Raw genomic sequence first — 26,986 nt, forward strand, 5'->3', positions numbered from 1 at the left:
GCGAACATCAATACTGTTTCCTTCAGAACTTCAAACAAACATTTCCTGCACGTTTACAGGAAACGTATTAAACACTATAAATTGCAACCTGACTTGCACCTGATTCAACAGTTAGAGAGACTTGGGCAATTGAGTGGCACAGCCCCCTCCTGTCATCCTGGCAGGTATGAAACATATTTATTACTATTTATATAAAATATTAACAATTGTACATACACCTATATATGCATGCATATATATTTACACGCATACGTAAAGACATACATATATGAATATATGTATTTAAACACATTTATAAACATTTATGCCACCAGAGTGTTTCAATATTGATGGTTTAATCTTTGTAATTATTTAATGCATGTAGTTAGTGACACTTGTCCTGGAAAATTCCAAAGCATAATGCCAACAACTCTAGTAAGCCTGTTATTCAAGTGTGGATCCTTAAGAAGAGAAAGGTAAGCAAACAGAAATTTAACATACTGAGGAAAGGAGAAGGACAGAAACCCCATCATGATGGAAGTTTACCCCTAAGAAAATTTCAGCAGTTTTTGGTTCCTCTCCAAACAGACTATAAACTTTGAGGCCTCATCTAAAAGAATACGAAACAACTTAATGTTGCTTTCCCTCTGCACGCACTCATAAAATAAGCAACCCAAATTCTAGGTGAAGCACATTTTGCCACCCATCTTATAGATGAAATCTTGGTATATTTTTGGCTGACTTTATTCATGAAATCTGTGGGTTTTCTAAAGTTTTTTACTTTCACACAAGATTTTCACCAATTTTATAATTATTCCATTATAAAGTGCTCTACTCCTTACTTCATGATATGTGAAACTACGTGACTGGAATCTGACGTGTGGTATTTAAAATGTGATGAATTGGACAGTAAGCTACGGAGGAGGCTATCTCTAGAAGACATAGTTTCAAAATGTGATTGCTTTTCTGCAAAAGTACAAATTTGTTGAGAATCTGAGAAAGAGCTTCAAATGAAAGATCCTTTTCCCTAGCCAGCTTCTTTGGCACTAATTGTATGGTTGTCCTCTTCACCTTGTATCAGCTCTGCAAAATTTAATGTACTATGAGGCCACTTCAGAAGTTTTCTGAAGACAGTCTGATTTTCTTAGAGAGCAAGCCAGCCATCTGTGAAACCAATTTTCATAACTCTACTGGCCTTTAGTGTCCTTTTTTGCACTTAGAAAGCTTTGAAATAATTTTAATTGAATCAAACTCATGAAATATAATGTTTGGGAAACATTGCAACATAATCGCCTCAGTCTGTGATATTTACATACTAACATGATTATTTTATCTACTGTCTTGCTTTAGAGTTCCATTTTTACAATGTTATTCATGCCTGCAATTCTGTGCCTTGCAATCAGTCAAGGCTATATAATTCTAGTTTGGTTAAGCAATAAGAATATTGAGCAGCTAAGCTTTATCATCTTTTAGTGAAGGAACTCTTCATTCTTCCTGTCTTAAGACTCAGTTAATATTCCAAATAAATACACGGCTTCCAAATAGGTACACAATTGGCCTTTAGTTAATCTTTAACCAAAGAGATTAAGGAAATTCAAATCTGTTTGACCCTGCAATGCATTTGAATCCACAAACAGTTTTGGTGCCTTCCAGTTTTTCTTTCCAAGAATCAGCTTTTCATTTGTTACCGTTCAAAAGGGAGCATTCTCTCATTTCTGAATGAGCAGACTCATATACAGAATAAACATGGCTTTATATAACTGTGCACTTAGCTGACGTAACATATATAAACTTTCCCTCTTTTTGTGCCTAGATATGTCACGGTTACTATTAACTCTCAGTGTAAAGACTGTAGCCAGTTTGATTTTTCTATTCAAGTGCTGTATACTACACAGCCAGTGAATTACTAATGGGTCCTTAAAGCCCTAAATAATGGAGTCTACTCTCAATAGACTGGAATGCAATGAAGACATAACCAATCTTGGCTCTTGCACCTTAATCCAGGAGTAAGCCTTACATAAAACTGAACGTGCATGGGATAGAGATGTGTCAGGATGCCAGTTGTGTTCCTGGGCAGAATACTGTAGAAATTCTCTTTTTTTTTTTTTTTTTTTTTAATAATTCTTGCTTTTGAAACAGACATTTGCACTCGTTTGGATCACTGCTGAGTTGGAATAGGTATGAGTTATTACCAAGACTGCTGAGGGAGCACAGTAAAGCATGACAGCCAAAATGCATTGGTATCTAAATGCATTTGTGAAAATTCAAGAACTTAGTATGTCTTATAAAAAGCTGATCTGAATTTTGTTTCCATTATCTCACATTTGGGAATGTAGGCCTTGGTTTTATTTTCCAATCTTATCTAGTCTTGAGTTTTATCAGGATCAGGATGCATTTCTGGCAAAGTCCTTGGATAGATCCAGATAGTAATCCCCATATTCAGACAGCAGTGTAATTTAGGTATTTAATGGCTTTCTGGCATCTAATTGAAGTGTTCTGGCAAAAGAAAGAATAAGAATGATCTTAGTTTCCAAAGTTATGAGAGTGTGCTATTGAAACTAAGTATCTATTAACTGACCATTTCACAATGTCTCACTTCAGAAACAATCTTTTATTATTACCTTGTCATATTGATGTACTTTGCATTAATATGAGAGTTTTGGGGCTAATTCACTTTCTCTCCGATTAATTTTTTTAAAATAAGTTACATTCCATATTTGCTCATGTTGAAATCTGTGACTAAAAACTCATGTCACTGATAGTGCTAATATGTAAGCATAGACATTTGGGGTTTGGATTTGCTAAATCTCAGAAAAGATTTTGCAACTGCAAAAGTATCTCATTGAAAATGAACACTATTTATTAATTTATTTATTTTAAATGTGAAACTGGAAGTTTCTTGAGTTTTTGTCTTACTCTTTCATACTTGCACTGTTCTCCTTTTTCTCAGCTTTCTTTGATCTGCTTCTGCTGCTCTGTGAGTAAGAAAATGGTTTCATTGAGACAATCAGTGAAAATTTACTTTTAGGGAGGAGGGTAAGACTAATCTGCTTTAATTTTTTAACTCTTTGTAAACCAGTCGCTGTTAGGTAGCAAATCTCTGGTTAACCTGGTTTCTCATGCTACTTAACCCACACCAATTATGCTGATGGGCCAGTGCTATCCCTTGGATAACTCTGTTAAGTGCAGTTGGATTACACAGCAGTTGGATTAAATTGTAGTGGATTAATTTATGGTAGGTGAGATGATTCCTTGGAACATTCTGAAAATATGAATCTCTCTCCACACACTGGCTTCAGGGCGTCCAAAACAGCAACAGTTTTAAAAGTAGAGAAGGAAGGAGCTATTTGCCTATCATTATCCTACCTGCCTGCTGTGCCCTCCCTTTCTTAGTGCCTTCTCAGTGCCCTCCTTCTTCCTTCTCTCCTGTTGCTCTCCGTGCAGAGAAGTAACTGGGTCAATCTAGTGGGTCACTAACAATGCAGTACGCACCTCACCATGTGATGTTTTGAGCCACACAGGATTACATGCTTAAGTTTCTCAAAGCCTATTCTATAGGGCCTAAAACAAATCTTCTCACAAAACAGTAGAGAAAGTAGTAAAAAAGCATACATTTCAAAGTTGAATATACTTTTTAGAATACAGATGTAAACTAAAAATTTAACAATAGTATGACACTCAGTTTTTATGGAAGATCTTTCAAAATGGGCATTCCTTTGTTCTCTCTGTTTAAAGAGATAGAAAAGACCCCCACAAAGTCCAGCTATATGTAGCACAGGATCCTTGTTCTAAAAGGAAAAGAGAGAAAATCTTTTACATGCCATTTGGTATCAGTCACATTATGTTATGTAACATGACTGACTTGTCACAACATAATGCACTGGGGAGGAATGACAAAAGGTGTTTTTTACAATTTTATTTGAAGAAATCACAACATTTCATACAGGCAAACTAATATATTTTGCTGTTTAAGGACCTGCTCTAACTGCAGATTAAAAATATACTTTTTTTCTGAGTCTATCTCTGAATACACAAATATTTTTCAAACATAACTGCATCATAATTATGAACAGGATTAGACAATTTCTTTACACAGAAAAAAATGAACAAATGTAAGTATAAATATCTACAGAGTTATGTAACAAGCAGGGCAGTGTACATATCACGCAGTTACACGGTTGATATCCATGTATTCTGTGATCATTTTTGATTTTGATGATCCATATTGCAACAAGTTTAATAAATTTAGCACAAACATTCAAGTTTCTGTATGCCTTTTATTTCTATCATAGCTAAATGAGAATGTTTGTGGTAGTGGGCATTTTCTCCATCCCACAGTTCTTATTATAAAAATTGCAGTTTATTTTGCTTCCTGTCAGAAGCCTCCTTGTGACTAATTTATGCCAAACCATTTTGCCCACCTTCTTTCCCTACCTGTCCTTTATGTTCTTCTCAGCTCTAATTCTGGCTGCTTTCCATCAGGTTGAAAGGCATCAGTAATAGCCTCTGTGTTAATCCCAGGCAATGCACATCACAGAAATCTGATGACAATATTAGCAAAGAGTTTGACTTGAGTCTCCATCAAGACTCAACACTTGAATGCAGTTAGGTCTAACACTGATGTACTAAGTCATGCCTGTTCTTTGGCAGCTGCATAGTCTTGTCACCTTTGACTTATCTTCCCAGCAGTGTTGTGTCCTTTGCTAGCTCACTGCCATTTCTGGAAATGTCATCTCCTCAATCAGAGCAATTATGGAACTTACATTTCAATGCCAAGAATGACTGATTCAGTAATTCAATGGTGCTTGAATATGCCAGTTTTAGAAATACTTAGGCTTTTTTAAAATATGACTGTGACTTGGGCAAGTCAGTCCAGAATGAAGGTACTCAAAAAGTGAAAGAAACTGCTTAGACTGTTATCTGTAGTCCTTCTGGGAAGTGCTTCTCTGCTGAAACTCTTTGTCTCTGACCAGGAGAGCCAGGAGGGGTTACGAAGCTCAACTGTGTTAGTTAGCAAACTCATCTAATGATTCTGCAGAAAGTAAATTATATTTGCTAGAATATGCTAATGCTAATTTTTATCTTATGACTGTGCAGGCTAGCCACAATACCTTCTGTTATTTATTGATATTTGACTTCAAGGTATCAAATTATCACTTCTGTTCTCTGGAATCACATCAGATTTATAAAAGAGATGGAAAAAGTGAACTCACAAATAATAGTAATAGCACAATTTCAAGATTCTTAAATGTGACGCATCAGAAAAAACAGGTTATTAATAATATTTTACAAAAGCACATTAATTTCACTTATCTTTGTCAAGAACTGTATGAAAACTTTCATTTTAATGATAAAATATTTTATTGTTCATTCCATGCGCTTGATGCTGGAGATATAGGGAAAGAAATGGACGTCAGTTAAAATCGCCAGAGAGTTGCTAATTTACATTTTCCTTCGTGAAAGCGGGACTGGGACAACTACTGCTGAAATATAGAGTCAGGATTTTTTTATTGCTACTAAAGATGAAAGGCTGACAATTCCAAGCCCTGACAAAAAGACGTTCGTTTTAGAGTAGATTGAAAACAGAGCAATATTCAAAATTCTCTATCCTTGAGCTCAGTTTCTTGGCTTTAAAATCACATAAACAAATGAGAATAAAGATACTTCCTACCTTGAAGCACAGTTTGTGCTTCTGGGCTGAAAGAATGAAAATGAGCTAAGTTTAAACGTTAGGGGCTTTTCATCCCAAAGGTCATTTGATTACAGACAAGTTGTTTACAAGACTGAAACTCACTACTATTGAAGTAAATGATTCCAATAAGGTTAGATAAAAGCTGCTCATTTATTTTATATTTCAACTACTTTAAATTCAACACTGATTTGCTTTCTTTGAAATATATTTGATACTCTTTTACATTAAGAAAGTAAAGCTTAAAGGAAAGATATTTTCTGTGGTCTATTTTGTAAATTTCATATGACTGGTAAAAATAAAAATGTAGTGATAAAGAATTCCTCCATATTTTCTCTCCAACTAGAGGGGAGGGAAAGTAAAGAAAAGTCAATACTTGGCTGGAATCATGAGCAGCTTGTTGGCTGAGTTAATCAGTCAGGAGCCCTGCAGCTGGTCAGCTTCACCTCACCGATAAATGTCACGACTCACTGCTGTCAATATGAATTACCAGAAAAGGTTTCCTAGGAGCTGGGGATGAGGGAGCCGTTTTCCTCTGAATGAATTATACAGGCCAAAATAATACTGAAACAAGATTAGAATTGGTTGCTGTGATTGACTAGGCAATTATTTAAATGTACCCTGGAGGTAAGACAAACAGTGGAAAATAATGCAGCCCAGGTCACAGACTGAAAGAAATTTGTGCATTTAGCAAAGGCTTAAAAGGTTATGCTCAAAAGCTGATGGAGTAAGTCATAAGCAAGTTTGCTCTAGTTTTGAGTCCTAGGAAGGGTATCTAAGAAAGCACAAGCTTTCTGTATAAAAATAAAGAAGGCAAATAATGCTTGAAGTTCAATGGAAAGCTTTCTCCCCAGTTCACTTGCTGCGTGCTTTGCGCAGCACCAGCAGAATTCCTCACAGGAGGGGGCAAATGGAGTAAATCTGCCCTGCCAGGCTCGTACTATCCATGCTCCAGGAACAAGAGGTGGCCACCAAGCGCAGGGCTTTTGTGCAGCACGTTCGGAATAAAAGGAGAGCTCTGCAAACGTACAGCAAGCCAACATTAGTTTCAGTCACAGAGGATAAGGAGCACCCACCACTCTGTGAGCAGGCTGGGCGGTAAGCACTTCTGACATTTGTTCCCAGAAATAACAGTGAGTGGGTAGCTGCCTTAAAACAGACTAATGTGTGTTTTAATCGCTGCTTCTACACCTTGTCCTCATGTGTTACATGTTAGGCTGCACCTCGTTGCTGCCATTGGACGTGACAGTTTGTTGACATTGCAACATGTAATTTCAGGCAAAATAATAAAATTTTAACAATTGTAAATATGCTATTTTTATGCACCTTCATAGGACATATTCTGCAAGCAGTTTCTGTGTCGTTCAGAAAATAAAATCTCCTCTTTGTAGAAAATCCAAACATACTTAACTGAATGTTATGATCATAGAGCAAAACACCTCTCCCATCCCCCAAAAACGTTACCTGAAAAAAAAAAAGATTTGTTAAAAAAATGAAATGGGATGTTTATTTTAATTGAAATATTTAATTTAGCAATGCTGAGTTATTTTCATTTCAATAATACAAGTTATTTTCATTCAGTGAAGCAGAAAATGGAACTGAACAAAGTAAAAAAAGTATCAGAAAATGATGTTAGACTATTCTGAACAGAACTTAAAAAAATCTCATAACTACTGAAAATGTTCACTCAATTTGGACGATTTATTTTAAACTTAATTTAAGTAATACTATTGTACTGTCACAGATACAAAAAATAATAATAATCAGAAACATGATTTCTAACAGAAGAGTGTCAAAAGCCTCAATGCAAAAATGTAAAATTAAACACTCCAATATTATAATAATGTTTTTGAAAAGAATCCTTAATGGCAGCAACATGCCTTTGTGAAACATTTTGATTCTTAGTCCTTTATACAATAAAAAAAAATTGCCTTGTCAATCCATTCAAGCAACTCTTTATTTGCTTATGTAAAAAAATGATAATGTACTTTAAATTTAATCCAGCACACCTATTTAATATAGAATTTTTCCTACAATGTTAAAAGTAAACCCCAAATCAGAAAGAATGTTTCTATTTTATTAAAATAATGCCTTTGGACTTTATTCAAATGAATCAATTAAAGGAAGTTTTAAACTTTCTTTCCGGTTGAAATGAACATGAGATTGGACAAGTTCATTATTTTGATTATAGTAACATGGCATTTCTCAGTGGAAGTAAATGTTCTAGCACTGTATGAAAAAAGATAACAAAATGAAGGATTCAAAAATAGTGAGTAGCAAGGCAATTCACTTGGCAAAGTATCAGGTTCTGGTGCATTTAGGCTTAGGCATTCTTAATTATCTACTGAAAGTATCTGGATTCTACTTTTCTTCCTTTGGTATTGCACAAGAAATAAAGGATCAATTATAAACAACGTATGAACATAACTTCTGAGTTGAGACTTGGGGCTTTACACTGCTTGCATTTCTACTAGGCACAGGTTGCACAGAGGCTGAGCCTCCTCCTTGGGGACTTTCAGCAGCTACCTGGATGTGGACCTGGGCCCAGTGCTCTGGTGTCTCCACTGGAGCAGGGGTTGGGCCTAATGGCCAGCCTCAGCCATCGTGTGATTCTGTGGTAGGACAGACCACATATGGGAAAAATGTTTAGAAGTTCAGAACGTGCACTCTCACAGATAGCCAATCACATGAGAAGTTGTAAGGACAGCAATTTATTATGTTCCATTCTATACTTCTGTTTGTTTTAAAGTAAATGAATCTTTCAAAATGTATTCTCAAAAAAAAAAAAAAAATTCCTTGTATTCCTCTTATAAGCAAAGAACTGCTCACAGTTCCTTCAAAAAACAAACAAAAATATTAATAGAGATAATGGTATTGAAAAACAAAAAACGTTAAAATTAGATGAACTCACTTCCAAATAATAACATAAATGAAATAATTTTCCAAAATGCATCTTATCACAGCTGTCATTAGAGTGCATGAAAGATAGTTGATTTGATGGATATTATCTCTCCGTTTCTAAATTTCTCATAGCCAGTAAAATTCCTGAATATACATGTTTTTTTTATGTCTTCAGGATTTATTTACAAATAAATCACAACAAATGGCATGCAAATAATGATGCCAGCTCTGTTAACAACAAAGGTGTGATTTATAATGGTGACTGTAAGTATTATAATTCAATAAACAGTTGCTAACACATTTTGATCAACTTTCATATTTTAGAAGTAAAAAACTATTTTTTTTGTAATTATTTGTATTAATTGGATGAGATCCCATTCTATGTTATAAACTATCAAAAAGAAGCGTCATTTTAATTCTCTCCATGTGCTAATATAGAATAAAAACTAAAGAGAGAGAAAAGTCAAAAATTATAAAATTTCCATAATAAGTGCTATAACCTCAATGACAAATGATGGAAATATCTCATTTTGGCTTATGGGAAATAACTATCTGAATAAAGTGGACTTTTGTCTCATTTTTGATTGGGAGGTTATATAAAGGGTATCACAGTGACAGAATTCAGATCGAATGCAGTAGAACTGAACTAGATAGGACAGTTCAGACGAGAGAAACTCTCCCCTCTATCTGGACTTGGCTAGTGTTATTAGGAGCTGCGGAGAATGCAGAAATGCAGTGGAGACAGGCAGGAGCCAAGCAGTAAATTGACCCACTCATCTCCCTGCTGGAACTCTCCCAAAGAGCTTTTATTTTATACAGTACACACCTCCATTGCTCATTTCAAGGTCAAGTAACTGAAGGCGTCTCGCCACTTTCCAGGTCCTCAATATTTAAGATTTTCCAAGTTATGGTATCTTTTCCTTTTTCTTTCACATCATCAACTTTCTTTCTTAGCAGAAGCAGCCATCAGAAAACCATGGCTATAAACAGCAGTCTGTAAAGTCTGTAGACAAATTTCAATCTAACACTGCAGGCAATAAATCAATGCTTTGCCCTTATGTAGCATCATTTATCAGCAATGTCAAAGTTCCTCGGCAGCATTAGCCTACTGTAAAAAGGAATCTGAACCCCTAGGGATTATCCTGGTAGACTGCAAGGACAGCATTCATGGAATTGACATTACGTGAAATAAAATGCAGACTGAGATTGTCTCCTCCTCTCCTTCCTCTTTCAGGGTGACATGCATCACTTGAAGAACAGAAGGGAAACAACCTTCAAGCATCTTCAGTGAGAAAAATGTTTCCTTATGTTCTTTATTTTTAGGGCATTCATATAACAGGCAGGACAATAGTAGCTTGTGAATGTACCTATGAAGTGGATATGGATTTCTCTATGTAAGCCACAAAAATAATGTCCGAATCTGAAGTAAAACCAGAAGTCACAAACTATAACCTTTGGACCCAATTATCACATCCCATCATGCACTATGTCTAGTATGAAAAAGGGAGAGAATACGAGAAAAAGAAAGTATTCCTTTCAACTAGTTGCTCTAAAGATATGGATCAAACTGCTGAGGATATTTTCAGCACAGTAAGAAATGCAAAGCTCATGTGCGGCACCCATTCTCCACTTTAAAAGCAGGAGAGAAGAAAAAAAGAAGAGGAAGAAGGTCTAATTTGCTGAAGGCCATCCAAGAAGTTCCCAGCAATGAGATTGCCTGCTATATTACAGTTCCACTATGCTCCCCAAAACACAGAAATGTTATTAAAACCAGAGATACATCTTTAAGAAAACTAAAACTGCATAAACACAGTAAGAGTTCTCTAGAGTCATAAATACTAAATAGCAAGTAATATTGCTTTATGCATGTGCAAAATGTGGAGTAAATAAAAAATGAGAAGAAAATAAGCAACTCCAGTTAATTATCTCTGACACCAATGAATGGTCAGTTTTAAAATGTGCTAGTCCTGAAGGAAAGAAAATTTCAGTGTTACCCCTAGTAAGATTTACTTACCAGTTATAACTCATTAAATCTTTATGGATTTTTATTTTGACACTGGGAGAACAAGCTTAGCTTGAATCATGAGACAAAATATATATTCCCTTCACCTACCAGCAATGCTTTTATTAAGAGGTCAACATTAAGCCAAATTGGCAGTCCTGATTTTGCCAGATGAAGATGAACAGGTTGATGATGACTCCAAACAGAAAAAATCAGAGGGAAAAAATGATTACTTATTTGCATACTTGTCTGTTTTCATTTTTTTTTCACTAGCAATTCCTTCACGAATCATATTCCTAAGAGAAGTCACTGATATAACACACCTCCTTCCATGTCGTCATCTGAAATATGCATGTGCCTAATGCACAGTGTTGGAAATGCATTTGACTGCTACAGTACATCTTCCCCTCCTTTTACCTCACATCAACTACAGTTGTTCTGAGTTACAGAATATAATCTGTGTGTGTTGTATTCAGTTTTAGAAAGGTTGTATGGATTCTTCTTCAATGTTCCTTTAGAAATACTACCAACAACAAGAAACACTCTTGACCTTCCAGGCAACTTGGAAGAAATTGGTGAATGATCAGTTTGCACAAAGATGCTCTGTGTTACTGTTAATATGAAGGAACTTATTAGCACTAATAATGCTCTTAAATGTTTCAGAAAATAGAGTAAGTATTTTCAAAACAGCAATTTTTTTTTTTTTTTTTCCATAAAACATAGTTGCAGAATAATCTGTGAGATATGCAAGGAGGGATCTCTAGTAAGACAAACATGATGAAGATTTTAGTGACAGAGGAAAACTCCATTTCAGCTGACGCAACGTACCTTCTGCCAATGAATTATAAGGGTCCTGAGAATAGAAATAAATGCAGCAAAATGAAATACACAAACACTGTGCAGAGAATGAATAGAGGAAGGAATCTATATCTGCCCTTGTGTCAATTCTGCCTTCGACTAATTCAATTCTTAAAGTTACCACTTGATGTATTTTCCAACTAAGGATTTCATTTGTTCTTTGAATGTTCAGTTTAATGCTGATGTTACTGATGTTCTTTTAGTTTCACCTCGTGAACCAAGCCCCATGATCTGGACTCATGTAAAGAGACCTTCTGACATCATCACAACTCTTTCTGAGAGGAGAAATCAACATCAAGGAAGCTAAAACTGAATGTACTTTCTGGTAGCACTGGGTTTGTATTTATGCATACATGGTAACAAAACTTTTTTGTTTTGTTTTCATGACAATTTTCTTCTAATTCAAAATTTTCTTTTCCACATTAACATTGTTGCCCTTCTTTCTTCTCTTGACTGATATTTTCAGGGCAATTTTTGCAAAGGTCTACCTGTGGACATACTGTATGACAATATGAAATTGTACCAGAAATTATTTCTTTGTGTTTGTGTTCCCAGAAAAAAAATTGCTTTGGAAGACTTATGCCTGAAAACGATCCTGACTCAAATTTACTTGACGTTTTGGAAAAAAATCATATTAGACTCTGTTCCTTTGTCCTTCTTTGCGCTGTTCATTTTCTGCTACTTTATATTTCCAGAAAAAGCGATTATCAGATTTCAGATCTACCTCTTCCTTCCATCAATCACACTCTCAATTTCTACCACACACATTTGCTGCTTGGACCATTGTTTATACATCTTGCTCCTTAAATCTGAATTACTTTCAAAATGATTTTTAGTTTAACGATGACAGGTAGGATTCATCCTACCCTATAGTAACAACTTTGAGCTCAAAATAGTGGTGTCTTCATACCTCAGATGTTTACACAGAATATATTAAAAAATAAGAAAAAAAAATATTGTGCTTTAACATGCACATACATATATATATAGCCATCACCATGATAGAGGAAGAAGAAAGAAAAAAAGTTTTGGTGAAATCTTGGCTCCCTCTTTATATTCACACAATCTTCAGTATTATAAGCTCCGCTTCAATAACTGAAAACAAAAGCAATAAGAACAAGCAGAAAACTTTCCTCTTGGAATATTGAAGGCATAAAGCAAATTAGTGCCTGAAAAAAATGTTTTTCAGGGTAACAATTACTTCAGCATAAACATATAAATAATTGCCTTTGATTCAAAGGCACTAACAGGTTTCTTAATGGTCACCTGCAAAATCTGATAAAAATCATTTGCTTTCTGACAGTTCAATCTTTGGACAACATGATTATATCTGAATTGCTACTGCAACCTCTTTTTAATAAAAAAAACAAACACTTGCCTTTTTTATGTCAGTTTTTTGAAATCTGAGGGTGATGATTTTGACAGTTCACTAGCATTAAATTTTCTTTGAGGTGTCCACTCTGCAATTTTGTCATTCTTACCTTGATCAGGCAAACTGATAAGCTAATACACCATTAAAATAAATTTAAACACTACTTGGGACTGTTTTTAAAAATAACTAGAAAGAATGTAGAACAAAAGAAACGTTTTACTAATGAGAATAATTGCTCAAATATAATTATATCAATGCATGTTTTGTACTGGAATCTTTCTGGAGGTGGTAATGTTGTGAACCCAGATGAAAGGTGCCCATGAGGGCCAATGGCATCCTGGTCTGCATTAGAAGTAGTGTGGCCAGCAGGAACAGGGAAGTAATCATCCCCCTGTACTCAGCACTGGTGAGGCTGCACCTCAAATATTATGTTCAGTTTTGGGCCGCTCACTACAAGAAAGACATTCATGTCCTGGAACATGTCCAGAGAAGTGCAATGAAACTGGTTGACTGGTCTGGAGTACAAATCTTACAAGGAGCAGCTGATAGAGCTGGGATAGTTTAGTCTGGAGAAAAGGAGGCTCAGTGCCTCGTTGCACTCTATAACTTCATGAAGGGAGGTTGTGATGAGGAGGGGTTTGGCCTTTTCTCCCAGGCAACAAACAGGACCCGAGGAAATGGCTGCAATTTGTACCAGAGGAAGTTTAGGTCAGACATAAGGAAAAGCTTTTTCTCTCAGAGAGTGGTCAGGCACTGGAATGGCTGCCCAGGGAGTTGGTGGAATTGCTGTCCCTGGCAGTGTTCATGTACAAGTACATGAACAAGTACAAGTTATGGGTTAGTGGCTTGTGGTAACAATGGTAATGGGAGGACAGTTGGACTAGATGATCTTGTAGCTCCTATCCAACTTTGTGATTCTATGACAGGAAATAGTTAAAAAAAATTTGCTTTTCCCTATAAAATTCTTATTCCTACCCAACAGTTGAAAGCTTGTTGTGGTGTTCCTGAGATGGTCTAACAAGTGCCAGGTAAATAACTTTCTCTAGTGATACTGTACAGTACAGCGTATATAGTACACGCTGCTGGCTCCTATTTGCTCACTGTAGTCCAGAATCCCCCATTCTTGTTCAGCAGAGCTACCTCCAGACTGCCTTTTGGTTAACTAAAGAGATGGAGGAAGATTTGCAGAGTCCACTGCAATTCCATTTTTCTTCATCAAAACTGAAAAAACAGTGAGAGCAACTGCAGATGTTCTTAATGTGAGTTTAACTGCAATGTATCATTCCTCTCTGATTTTAGAAGGACTTTCTACATTTTAAATGTGATTCTAACCTTCTTTTAGAAAGGGGAAAATATGTGGTCATACCTGTCAAACCACTTTTACTCATGCTACTAAATTGAACATCCGCAGACCTATCTTCCATGCTCTTCTCATACAAAGGATGAAATAGAAACTGCTTTAATCACAAGAAGTACAGTATATAGCTTTTTTATTTTACTGATTCCTGTGACTGAGGCTTGAAGGGGTGCCTGGTGTTCACTGGCAGAATTTGTAGCTTTCTGGTCTCCGGAGTTAGGAAAATGCACCTGAAAACAAAGAAGATAGTTTAAAGAGAGGGATGTAGAAAAAGAACATAGGGGCCACAAAGCTTTATTTAACATAATGAGTTTTAGACCAATGATAAAACTTTTTTAGTCTGAGTCATTAATTTTGAAAGCTTGAAGTTAGCAATATTCATGCTGACAGTGGCTTTCCTGAGATGTGTAGAAAGGAACCTGCCTCTTTAAGCTTCCTACAGTTTCAATTACTTACCTTTGGTAGAGAAATTTATTCAGATTCCTTGTTTTGTGAAAACCTTACCTTTTTTTGAATAGCATTTTCAAATCACCTAAGCATACTGTAGTGTGAGTAGCTTTTGAAATTCTTACATGTGGTTTAAAAAAAAGTCTATTCTAACTCGATTGCTTTTACACTTACTTTAATGAGTCTAGTGTTTGTAGAGTAACATACCAAATGGTGTGACACATGAGACATCAGTAGCTTTGCCTAGCTCATGGTAGCTCCTGTACCTTCTACATGTTCTGAGGAAATAATATCAGAAAGGTCTCAAATATACTTGCAGTACACTTCAAACTTCATATTCTGTATTTTAACCTCTACAAGATCTTTTAAAGTACCATGCAATATTTACATATAACAAATATAACAAACAATATAACAAAAATCTTCATATTCAGATGTATTGTAGCAAACATATAACATTTTTCATCATCCCCGTGAAATTGTTACTTCTCTTAATAGGAGAAAGGGTAGCTAATTTTTTGCCTAGAAGAACTAATACTATTTTCCAAGCGGAAAATTTACTGTATGTGTAATTTACAAAAGGATTCTGTTAAAAAAATACAAAAATTATGAACAAGGTGCATTAATATAGAAGACTGAAACAGAAAACATAATAATTGTAGTTAAAACCTAGGGTCTAACAAAAAAATTAACTATTTCCTTAGCATAGCCAGTTACAAATTTTCTAGTACGGGCATTGAGAGATATTAACTACACAACAAATCTCCTTCTGACATCTTACCAGGTTTTAGCATTAGAGAACATAGCAAGTTTTCAGAATTCTTTAAAATAAAATCATCCTCTGAAAACATTTCTTCACCTTCATAGAGGGTCTCCACAAATACAATCCAAATTCCAGAGGTCAACCATATAACCACACCACCCGCACTGCTGAAAACGTTACAAAATTGTATTCAGTTGCCTTCATTTTCTTCATTTACTGATGTAGGATAACTGTTAAGTCAGGGCTTGAGCTGGTGATTGAGCACCTGGTGAAGGGGCATGGCTGGCCCAGGGAGCACACACTGTGTTTGCATCTGGTGTGCTCAGAGAGGGCTGGACCCAGGGTGGAGTCACCCTGGGCTCATGTAAGGGCCAGCCACAGAACAGGAGAGCTCCTTCTATACCTTGGCTATTTCCTAAGAAGAAATGCTATATTGCTAGAGACTGTTCACCAGCTGAGTGAATTCAATTTTTCTTTCTGGATGTGGCTATTAGCCTCCCTGTGAATACTTCATCTGGTGTTGCCATGAACCTCGTGGAAGTGATTCTACATCTTTGTAAGTAGAACAACTGGTTATGAATCTATGGCATGTGTTTTGTAATAACTGCTTTGAGGATTATATTTAAATATATTACTTTTGCAGGATGTTCTGAGTTCCTTATTTTCTTCTTGTTTCTGCTGCTGCTCTTGATTTGCTTGATCATCTTTTGAATTTTTAAAGAGATATGCTAACATCCACAAGAAGCACTGTAGTAAATTTGGCAGGTGTTACTTGATTTGGAATCTGTGATGTGATGATCTTTTTAAGCATACGGGTAGTTGTAGGCAACAATTTAAATAGGATAAGGCTAAACTTTCCCTGGTGGTGAGAGAGAAACTGGATTGTGTTTCTTTTTCTACAGGCTTTGTGTTAGAGTAGTTTTTAACAGAGGTTACTGAAGTTCAGAAGTCTATCTTCCAATGTAGCCCTCAAATTTTGTCTGCTCCTGTTAGGTTTCAAGGCTTCAGGCTAAGTTATAATGCGGTCTATCAGAAGACCTGGACTTTCATTCTTTTTGCTAGTCCCTAAATGCTAAGGTACAGATAATGAATACCTGCATCAGTATACACCTATCTTCCCTTGTCTAAAAGCTTTTCTTAAGCTTTAACTTATGAAACAGGAAGATTTATTTCTTTTTATTTGTTAACTTGTATCTGGTGCTTTCTGTCCTTTATCCCTAGCACACTGGCTGACTGACACCATATCTAGCTAACTGATAGTCTTGTTTCCTCCTACAGTAATACTGACATCTCAGGAAGAGAAACAGGCAAGTGTTAGATACCTATCATTGAACCAACACTGTAAACCAAATGGCTAATTGGGCAAAGAGAAGATCTGAACCCTCTATTGAAATTGAATGACTTTCAATACCTGCTTCTGGGTTAGGGCACTTGAGCCTGAAGCTAAAGGTAAGACATGGTCATGGCCAGGATTGTTGTCTTGTCTTTGCTTCCCTGACTCACAGCACATTACAAAGAAGCTTTGTAATATTAAAGAAAGTGTAAAGAAAGCAGCTCTGGGGCACCTTTCCTGATCTAGGAAGTAGAAATAGTGTTGCACTTGATTATATTTGTGACTCATTTTCTGTATTACCCTTGTGCTTAGAAAGAAGTGCCATTACAAATATGCTATTCAAAAGAAAGCAGGACTCTAGAATGACCTATTAAATAGGTTTGCACTTGTGCAAAAATTTTATTCACAGTGCAGTATGCAAAAATACTTGCATAACTTGGAATATCTCTAGAATTTCATTTTTACTATAATAATGAATTTCATGGGAAAGCCCCAGTGCATAGCAAAGTAAATAAAACTAGATGAGGTGTTATACATGCAGTTCCCTCTCTGGCTAGTTGAGATTAATGGATCTGCTTGTGGCTCGTGTATTACTCTTCCCAGCTAACCAGAACTGAAATGTCATGTGCCTCAAATTACACGTTATTGTTTTTAACTTGTAGCCTATCTGTGGACAGAGTATCAGTGTGATTCTATTAGGCTCTATCATTTGTTTTGACTGTGATTACTGGCTCATCTGGTTTTGATGAAAAGCTTCCTGAAAGAAGCTTAGTCAACAAACAAGAACTTCTTCTCTAGGTCTAAAGGCACTAATGACAGAAATGAAAGAGAATTGGTGGATCTTAATTTTAAGACTAAAAGGTTAGTGGTATAATTTTTCTTCATCGCTGGAAATTCTAAACAATAATACAATAGATCTGCTTTCTAAAACAGAAATCCACAGTTACCAGTTAAGTAATGAAGTTAATATCAGATATTAACTTCATTAGTTAATCAGTCATTAATTGGTCAGTTAATAATCAGAATATTGATATGAAATCTGATGGATTTCTGCCTGTAGGTTCACAATGAAGACTGGAAAGTACACATAGTCACTCAAAAAAAGGTACGTGTGCATAAAGCAACATCAGTAGAGTGAGAAAACATTAGAACAGAACTTTCAAGATGACAAGGCAACAGCTGCCACCAAGCCTCTGCTTTGCAACTAGGGCTGGGCAAGGAAAGTGGTTTCTGTATGTGTGATGTGGGAAACAGTTGAAAACAACATCTTCCTCAGTAAGAATGTACTGAGGAATAATATGAATAGGACACAAAAGGAAATTGTGGAAATGGATTCTTTGTAACAACAATGCCAAAGGGAAGAACAATTAAATAGAAGCATGAACTGAGTGCCAAAGCACTAAATTCTAAGGGCTTTTATTTTTTTTCATTGAGCAGGAGATTTAAATGATAGAACCCTTAGGCTTATGATCTTGGCAAACTTTTTTTTTTTTTTTTGAATAAACAGTGTTACTTTGCCAAATAGATTTCACCAAGTTTTTGCAGCTCTTTCAAAACCATTCTAGGCAACAAATAACAATAAATTCAATGAAAATAATAAATATATTTTAAAATAAAACAAAATAATAATGATAAAAGTAGCAAATGAAATTCTAGCTGAAGGTTCTTTGGAAGAATTCTAGCAGAGATAAGTAATGGAGTTTGTTTTCCTGTTTGCATCATTAATTTGCAATAAAACATGAATTAGGAACAATTTTCTAAAAGTGCTTTCTCTGTCTTGCAATGTGAGACTTGTCAGAGAATGTAATCTGTCAACCTTTTTCCTTTTAAAGATCTGCTGCTTCTGGCTTGCATCTGAAGTAAAAGGGATTTGTGGAGAACTGCTGTGCAGTCTAGATGTATTGTGTTGTTTTTGTGTACAATGATTTTTCCTCCTGTTGTCCTACTTCATCCAATAAAGCAGGGTATTTTCTCTTATATTTGCAGAGTAAAGGTGTGATGAGAATAGACAAGTTGAAAGCACCAGAAGAGGCTACAGGTGAATGAGCAAAGATCAGTAATACAAGAAATGAGATTGGCTATCAGAACAGTACAAAAGAGAGGTTCCTTCATTGACGTTCAGATTGTAGATCAGAAAATGAAATTCCACTTGTGTTACCCAATAGGAAGGACATAATGCTAATGGTATGACTTCCTATCCAGGAAACTGGACTCCTAAATGTAGGAGATCAACCTGTCAGACCCTCTGTTTTTGTCACTGTGCAATCAAAACAGTCGTAGCATACTTTAATAACTTTCAAGTGATCTTCACATTGTTCAAGGTGAAACTACAAGTAATTAATTCTGCTTTTACACATTTCTTGTGTTGTTACTATATCATTAACCCTGTCACCAAGGCTTTTGAAAGCAATCTGGAACAAGTTGCATCAAGCATGGTGTGATGTGATGATTCTTTGTGGAATTCACTGTATTGTGACTAACACTTTATCAGAAGATTCCCATTGTAAGCATCCTTTCTGATTCTCCAATAGCAATCAGAAAGATTTGTCCATTGCCATTACATCTGCACAGAAGAAATAACAGCATTAGAGGTGAATTATGAGGGGAAAGAGGAAAAGAATCACAAAGTAATGGTTTCATTAGTGTTCTCTTGCAAAAAGAAGCTCCTATATACAATTGTTAATACAGAAGTAGACATGGAATGATGCCATACATAAAATTGCATTACTTACATCTACTTAGGAACAATGCTACTAATAAAATAAATCTGAATCAAGCCCTGTAATGGGGTATCCAGATAAAAAGGGTTAATTTAATTGAGCCTAAATTTAAAAAAAAAAAAAAAAAAAAAAAAGAAAAAGTAGAAGCTTTTTTCTTTAAGTAAAAAAAAAATTGTGAATAATACCTTATTTGTTTTCACAAAACAGGAGAGAGACCTATGACTTAACACGGAAAATGTTTCATGTGGAACAGGCTCTTCTCAGAAGAGACTTTTAATTGTTATGTAGTCTATTTAAGGAAGAGCAGGCAAGTTTAAAATGCAGTGTATCCACACTGAAAAGCATGGCATAGAAAGAACAATTATGAGAGGGATTTCAAGAGATTAGGAAAAAAAAAAAAACCCTGTCTATTCAGGCTACTTTACTGAATTGGAGACTACTAATTATTTTTTGCCTTTATTTTCATTTCTGTTCAGATTAAATTGTGCTGCTTTGCTAGCGGCAGCAGTGTGATATGTATCCTTATGGTTTGCATGACCACCAGTGGAACTCTCTGTCTGCAGCTTTTACCCTTATGTACCAAAGTACATAATGTGAATTTCATCTTGATCTCTGTTCTCTGAAGAGTTAAATTTTTTAAAAAACAGTGAGATTATTGAAGTAGTTTCTTATAGAAACTATTCACAAAAAAAGGAGATCTATTGTAAAATGTAAGGATTAATTTATTAATCAGAGCTTTCTGAACTCTCACATTAAGCAGCTTTGTTATGCTAATTCCCTTATAAATGAATAATGGACTTATTCTCCCATTATTGCCTATCATTTTAAAAGACCCATTTAGAAAATGAAGATGTCCTTTTCAGTTGAAAATTATGATGTGCTTTATGGCATAAGTGTTTTTTTTTTGTTTTTTTTTTTTTTTTCTTCAAATTGAGTATTTACTCCCTATAACTTTCTTCTTCCCCCCTGCTCAACCTGTATTCATTTGTCAGTGCTCAAATTGAATACGGCCATAATCATTTGTCATAGAGATGCTTGCTGTCTGAAAAGAAAACACAGTGGAGACAATGGGCTCTGAGAATAGAGACCCAGATCCACAAAGCTATTTATTTCCTTATTTATCTGTGGGTGTAGCCTTTGCTTTTATAGACATTTAAAATAAAACTCTGCTGTGAATAATGGCATAGAAGAGAAAAGCAAGGAAGTGCAGCTGTAGAAAACAGTCAATTCAATCACAGGGTAAGATTTATGTTGTGCAGAAAACTATTTATTAGAAGAGTTTAGTTCTGCCACACCCTTCCTGTGTGATCTGGGGGATGCCATCCTATCTTGCTGAGTGTATATGTATTGTCAGTTAAGCACAAGCCTCAGGTCCAGACCTACTCATCAGTTAAATTTATGTCATTGTATCTCTTGCAGAGTGAACAGTGAGTTCTGGTGTTTTCTGAGGTTTGGTCCTGGCAATGCTGATGCCTTGATGTGTGTTTTCTTCTCTTCACTACGCAGAGATTAGAGATGAGTGAGGAAACAGGACTGAACATGCTGCATGCAGCTGGTGAACAGATATGTGACCATACTGTGTCATAATGCTAATACAAAATGTTTCTGTTCTAATAATGTGCTCTTATGACTGGTGAACATAAGCTTCTTCAGTCTCGGACCACAGCTGATAGAGTCCTGAAGGGAAAAACCTTGGGGGTTGTCGTCTTACTACATTCCAGAGCAGCAGTAGCCTATTTACCTTTTCCTTGTGCTTAGGGCCTGTATTGGGTTTATATGCCCAGAGTTTGGCAGCAGGGGTTCTGCAGGAATGGCCTTTGTGAACAGAACCTGGAAACTACCCCATGTCAAATAAAAGCTGATTCTAGCTGGTTCCAAAAGGGATCCAATCCACTGCTGGCCAGAGCTCAGCCGTGAGTAGCACTGGTTTTGTGTCTGTGACCACTAACCTACTTTATTGTTAATTGGCAATAAGTTACATTAATCTTTTCAAAATGGAGTCTGTTTTGCTTATGAGAATTATGGGTGAGTGATATCCCTGTCCTTATCTTGAACTATGAGCTTTTTCATCTTTTCTCCTGTTGTCCTACTGAAGTGGAGAAGAAAGCAGCTTGGTGGGCTCTATGCACATAGTCAAATTTAATCCCCCACGTGGCTTTTACACAACACTGTGCAAAAATGGCCTGAGATTTTAAAGGGTCTCCATGGTATTGCTTGTTGTTGGAAGGTATTTGTATATAGCCTAAATGGAGGTTGAGTTCAAGCTGCCTGTAATGAAAAGAATTACATCCCCTCTAAAACTTGCACTTTACGTGTGTTCAAACAATCAACACTGTCTATAACATTGGAAGATTTGTCTTCTTTAAGCTTTTTTTTGTAAGCATTTTTATCTTTCAGAATAGGCATTGTATCAGTTTCTCAATATCAAAACAAAAATATTATTTTCTTTGTTCTTCATTCACCTTTTCTGCCTGGTTTGTAAACTCTTTCAGATTTGTGTCTCCTAATGTGGATGTACAGCATGTCGCACAAGATTTATTAATGCCAAAATGAATGTTTGGCTTTTTCTTAGCAACTCTTCATTTAAAGGTAAAATCACATTGACAAGGATTGATTACAAATAGTAATAAAAATGTAAATGTTGAAGAGGATGAAGTTGATGCAGCAAAGTTTTAAATAATAGCTCTGGTACTGCTGAAGAACTTGGTTTCCTAATAGTAATTTAACTTCCTTTCCTATTTTAACTGCTTGTTTTCCTAGTTTAACTGTTCTGCTGTTTTTGTACCTTCTAACTCAGTCCCTTAGGGATGTAAGCGCAACAAAGTGGGTGAAACTCTATTTCTTCAGAAATATGAAGAGTTCATCCTCTGAATGGTGCTACAGTTCATGAAGTTAGTGAAAACACAAAATAAAGATAGCTCAGAGCAGAGTACAGGTTGTACCTTGCTTTGGCTAACAGGCTGCAATTTGTAATGACAAAGAGTGAAGTGGTCAAGGTGTAGAGAGAACTAGAGTTGGGAGAATACATTTCTTTTCCAACAACTCAGTGTTACCTTCAATATCTCTAAGACTTTTTCTTAAGTGAGCACACAATAACTTTGCTACCTCATGGTTTCTTTTGAGAACCAGCACATTAAAATCAGGTGATTTAAAGTGATTATCAAAATGGCAGTACAGGAAAGAACTCTTGTGTAGCAGTTATTTTTCATTTCCCTTATCCTTATTTTTTCAAATGTAGCAGTATTTGAATATTTAGGATGGCAGAGGAGAAGAATAAAGAAGCATTCACAACTGGGGCTCAGTTTTTATTTTTAGCTTAGCCTTCTGCCTGAAAAAAATCTTCCCCTCCCCCCCGTAAACCCCAATGGAATTCAATTTTGAATTTCAATTCAAAGTGGTAGTCTGCCTGCTGTCAGGAAAGAAGACATCTTTGGCTTAGTCTAATAGACTCTAATGGACGTCAAACCATGGTACAACTCAAAGGACCAAATGTGTACAATGAGATCCTCATTCAGCATACATAGACATAGTTTCTTATGGAAAGTTGAAGAGGAAAAGAACTCAGAGCACTGAATTACAAACTAAAGGAGATGGTGTGATCATTTCCCTTCATTTTCACTGCGTGTTGTCCCTTGCAGACCTTCTCTGAAACAACATAAAATGTACAGCTTTGAATGATCCTGGGGTTGAGGAAAGAGGGAAAACATGCCCTCCAAAATAATCCTGCAGCTGCCTTTTGGTCTGTTCAATTTTACAACTAATCTTTCAGCTGTCAGTTGTCCTCCCTGTAGCCCAGAAATGCTAACACATACTATTTCTCCTGTCCCTGTGGGCACCTCTTTTTGCCAAATTTACCCACACTCATCCTACAGTGTTCCAAGGCTGGGAAATTTGCTTGTGCTTGGCCCTGTGCTCTGCCTAGAGGACTGTGGGGGAGGCACTGCTATCAATTTAATTGCTTATGAAAAGGTTAAAAAATGGAATGGTGAAACAAACTGGGCCTTACTAGTAGTGGAAAAAAAATTTTATTGTAATTATGAAATTAGGTAAATTGACCCTTTATTTTCAGGTCTCTATCCCTGGGGCTCATCTGCTTTGGAACCTGCAACAGGACCAAGTATTTGGTAATTATCAGTGATTTATGAAACCCACATTTTTTCCAGGGAAGTATTTGATAATACTCCTAGTCTATTTTGTTCCCTCTCCTGTTATCTCTTTTCTATTATCTTCCTGTTGATGTGCGCTTCTCTCAAAGGAAGTCAAAACTAGTCATTGCTCTGCATCTAAATTAAAAAAAAAAATAAATAAAGCCCCAATGTTTCTTGTAACACTGGTGTTCTTGCTTATGTGAACCAAATAAGTGCCTTTTTTTTTTTTTTTTCCTAGAGGAAAGGATAAGAAACAAAGAAGATGAAAGCAAAGGGTCTCTTCTGGGTGGGTGTTTAAATGAAAGATTTGATGATGTAGATTTGGCAAATTGCAAAGGATAACACAGAACAACATGAATATATTTAAGAATTCTTCAGACAGCAACACAGACTATTATTGCAAGCAGTGTTTGGTTTCAGACTATCATGCTTTTCAGCTAGAAATCTGGGCATTTAGCATGAGTGCTTTTAAATTCCACTGTGTAGGACACAGGGCACTGCCAACATTTCAGAATATTCTCCTTCTGGCTGATAGAATAGGAAAGTTGTTTGGGCCAGCAAAGCTCAAAAGCAAAACCAAACTGCATTTCTGGGTCTATCTGGGAGGACAGATTTAATAAATTTAATAACCAGCTAAAAAAGACAGTTGATAACAGATCTGTAAATACTAACCAATGAAAAAGCCCCATACACATGAATCTGAAACATGTATTTTCTAAACTGCTGTTGTTACTACAAATATTAGGGAAGGCTGACCTGTATTTTTCTCTGTGCTTTTCTTCACAGTTCATCTGTTTGATTTCTCTTCTTGCAATGAAATCACAGTCTTTTACCACTGACATGCCTGTGTAATTATCAGGTTATGAAAACAGACTATAGATGAAAGTGAAATGGAAGAAGAGGAATAAATGTGCTGGTTGCATGAGTGCTATCAACAAATAACTGTTAGTCTTCATTTTTACCAGAAAAAAGAATTTGTAAAAGACTTCCCCAGTACATGAAGGGTGTTCTTTAAAAAAAGTGGGCTACTTTTAGCACCTCCTATATCAGAAATTCTATTATGTTTCTCTTCATCAAGAAATAATACAAAGATGAATTTTCTCTCCATTTCTGTTCTTTGTCTCACTACATATTGTTCATAAATAAATGATACAGTACAACCTTTCTATAAGGCTTAATCCCAAACAGGATATAAAGCATGCATAGACTGAGCATACAGCAGCTTTGTAAGAAGTTGAGAACACTGAGAAGCATTTGAGTACCTTGAAAACAGAGGGCAAACATATGATCTCAGTCACATTACTTGTGGTTGCAGCAGTTGAACAGATCAATATGATGGGAGAAGGTGTTTCACCAGAGGTGCAATGATAGAAGGATCAGCATGATAGAAGGGTTCTATAAAGGAAGGGAAGAAGATTGCTTACCATATTGGATTCCAGGTTCACAGGGGAAAGCTCCACACTTTGTCCAGAAAGAGATCCTTCCCCAGTGCCACTCAGTCCTTAAATGGAGTCTAAGAGAATTGGAGCCAGGCTCCACATATTATTCTTTCAGCTGTACCTACCTAAACACTGTTTCAGCAATTCAGTACCAGGAGTAGATTTAGTGATCTAGACTTAAACACCAATTTGCTGTCATCTCAGTTCATACTTTATTATTAGGCATAGATGCACAGCCAGAAGGAGCCTTTAGGTGGAACTCAGCATGATATCAGGTTGAAGACTGGGATAGAAATGGAAAAGCCAACAAAAACTCCTATTTCTCTGCATTTTTCAGCTAAACTAGTATCTTGTGGCCAGAAAATCAAAGGTAATAATTAGATATGAAAGCAAAACACAAACATCTGGATTAAATATTGATACACACGGACGACCAGTCAAACTTTCATTACTTGTAAACAAGCCAAAATTTTACCTTGGTGTTCATAGTTGTGGAAAAGAATTGTTGTGGCAATGTGTTCTGTATTATATAGATAACTAATGTGATATGGGTCAAGGAATTGCTGTGTGTTATATTTAGCCAGTATGAAGACAGAAGTTTTAGCATTAATCATTGATGTAAGAAGGGCCAGACTTCACAATTGCAAAAGACAGACATGATTTGAGATCTGTGCTCATTTCTGGATCTGTTTTCAACTTTGAGCTGCTTTATTTCTTTCTCTTGTTTTGAGATTTTCTCTTGGGGATTGCCATAAATTAGATATCTTGATGTTAATTTTAGCCAAAGGACATGAGAAAAGATGTAAATTATCATAAAATAGGTAATTATCCTTCATGCACTCCCTGATTATTCCTTTTTAATTGAATGGTCTAGCTAAAGGAAAGACCACAGTAAATGGAATAAAAAAAACCATAATACTCTGCACATGTATTGTACTTTGGATCATCAAAGTGTTACATAAATTAGCTAATTAATGTAATAAATTTTTGAATGCTTTTTTTTCAGATAGGACATATTTTAAGAAAGACAGTATCAGCACACAGTTTGATTATCTATGTCAGTGTTCATTAAGTAAGAAATAATAGAAAATGATGCAAAGATCTCATGTAAAATCAGGATGGAATAAACATCCTTTGGGTTAATTTTGGTTTTGTTTCAATTTAGTTAACAAAAATTTCCAAGCACACAAATATGAATCCAGAGCACTCATGCATTTTATGGAAAGTAGTATGCAGGTTTGATGTCAGCATTTAGAACACAAATTATTCACTGTTAATTATGGTGTTTTATTTTGTTGTTGTATTTTTCGTTAGTTTTGCCTTTATTATTTGTTAATTCTTTGTCTACATATCTTTTCTGTGAACTCATTTCTTACTAGGGCCTCAAACCTGTTATGGGTCAGGATGTTTTTCTCTTCATTTGGGACCACAAAGAGTTTGAGCTTCCTTATGTGTACCTTTACACTGTATCCTGATAATTACTGATGGGGAAAATTCTCTGTAGTACAGAACTACTGTGTCATCAATAGCATGGACAACATACTGTTGTTCTCATATAAAGTTCCTATTTATGTCAATGAGAGTTTTGGGCTTAACTGAATTAGCATTCAGTCAGAAACACTGTAACCGTTTTCCTGTTCATTAAATTCCTCAGAAGTCCTGTGACTGTTCAGTAGTCTTCATCATAATTTCTGTTCTTTGTCCCACATTTATATTTTGTACTATCAAATTTACAATAAAAAGCTTCAATAAATATGTAACAACTGCTTTGATTTTATCAAATTTAAACAACTACTTTGGTATGCAGAAAGCACAGAGTGGAGCAATGACTCTAGGCTTGCTTGCAGAAGAAAGTACTTAGGAAATATAGGCTTACATCCTTATGTCAGTTGTACAGGCACATATTTTAGTAAAGCCTATAATATCATTTGCATTTCTGTGACTCATCCAGTTGATCCTACACTGTTTGTGCTTTTTA

General features: G+C 35.8%; 2 long non-coding RNA genes across 7 annotated transcripts in view; one reads left to right on the forward strand and one right to left on the reverse strand.

Moving 5' to 3' along the window:
- Positions 1–4,634, reverse strand: part of LOC122179133 — a 37,614-nt gene extending 32,980 nt beyond the window's left edge. Inside the window, exon 1 of the long non-coding RNA XR_006178547.1 lies at positions 4,414–4,634. This is a non-coding gene — a long non-coding RNA (uncharacterized LOC122179133). The remainder of the gene's footprint in view (positions 1–4,413) is intronic.
- On the forward strand, positions 119–26,749 carry LOC122179132. 6 transcript variants are annotated; one of them, XR_006178542.1, is made up of 7 exons: positions 119–164; positions 9,804–9,856; positions 11,633–11,754; positions 21,180–21,334; positions 21,914–22,010; positions 23,491–23,545; positions 24,356–26,749. It is a non-coding gene; the product is annotated as an uncharacterized LOC122179132 (long non-coding RNA). The 6 variants fall into 6 exon arrangements; XR_006178541.1 differs by lacking the exon at positions 24,356–26,749 and having other exon boundaries at positions 23,491–23,656; XR_006178543.1 differs by lacking the exon at positions 24,356–26,749 and having other exon boundaries at positions 11,633–11,744; positions 23,491–23,656.
- The last annotated feature ends 237 nt before the right edge of the window (positions 26,750–26,986 follow it).

Source organism: Lagopus leucura, unplaced genomic scaffold, assembly GCF_019238085.1.
Source record: "Lagopus leucura isolate 7727_CA_CO unplaced genomic scaffold, USGS_WTPT01 Super-Scaffold_100002, whole genome shotgun sequence".
Lineage (NCBI taxonomy): Eukaryota > Metazoa > Chordata > Aves > Galliformes > Phasianidae > Lagopus > Lagopus leucura.